Source organism: Pteropus vampyrus, unplaced genomic scaffold (genome assembly GCF_000151845.1).
Source record: "Pteropus vampyrus isolate Shadow unplaced genomic scaffold, Pvam_2.0 Scaffold157, whole genome shotgun sequence".
Classification (NCBI taxonomy): Eukaryota; Metazoa; Chordata; class Mammalia; order Chiroptera; family Pteropodidae; genus Pteropus; species Pteropus vampyrus.
In genome coordinates, this window is record NW_011888938.1 from 1,430,039 (window position 1) to 1,430,865 (window position 827).

Below are 827 nucleotides of genomic sequence, written 5' to 3' on the forward strand. Positions count from 1 at the left end.
CAGCCAGCCGATGGGAGCAGCCTGGGCCAAGGGCCCTGCCTGGCTTTGGTTTGCCCCTGACGGCAGCGGGAAGCCCAGAACAGCCGGCGGCCTGGGTGACCTAGGGCCGGAAGGGGCTGCTGCTGCTGTGGATTTGGTCCTGTGACACAGGCCTGAGTGGCAGCCTTCCTCACTGTCCCAGCACAGAGAGGGCTGTGGGCGTGGGGTGACCCTGGGAGAGGGGTGGGGAGCAGCGTCAGCCTGGAGTCCAGGAAGAGCGGGGGGAGGAGGGGCAACGGGCACCCCATGAACAGTTCGCCCGCTGGAGGTGGCAGTCCTGCTGCCACCCTCCCCTGGTGGCTGGTCGGACGCTGTCTTCAGATCTTCAGACGAAGGCCCTGAGGCCGACGTGCGTGCCTGAAAGGTCAGCTGTGTAGTGACCGGCACTCGCTCCGCAGGGTACTAACTAACGCCTGCTGGCCGAGATGCTGCATGAACGCTCATGGAGAAATCCATCAGTCCAGCCTGACAGCGAGGTGCCGATGTCACAGAGAGAGGAGCCGTGAGCGGCTGGGTGGCCTTTGCGGGGGGTGTCCCCTGTTCTGTGAGGGGCTGGGCTCTGGACTGTCCAGAACAGGTGACATCACCTAGGAGCCCGTGAGCTGGGCGGGGCTGTGGACCCTGCCCTTCCAGGTGGACCCAGAAGAAGCTGGCTGCCCCTCCTCGGACAGGCAGGAAGTGGTGACATTCCTGCTCTCACTGGGGTGGGGAGACCGGGACACTGGGAGGTGGCCAGTCTGGGCCCCGGGGCCAGGCACAGCCAGGCGTGCGGGCCGGCATGGCCAGTC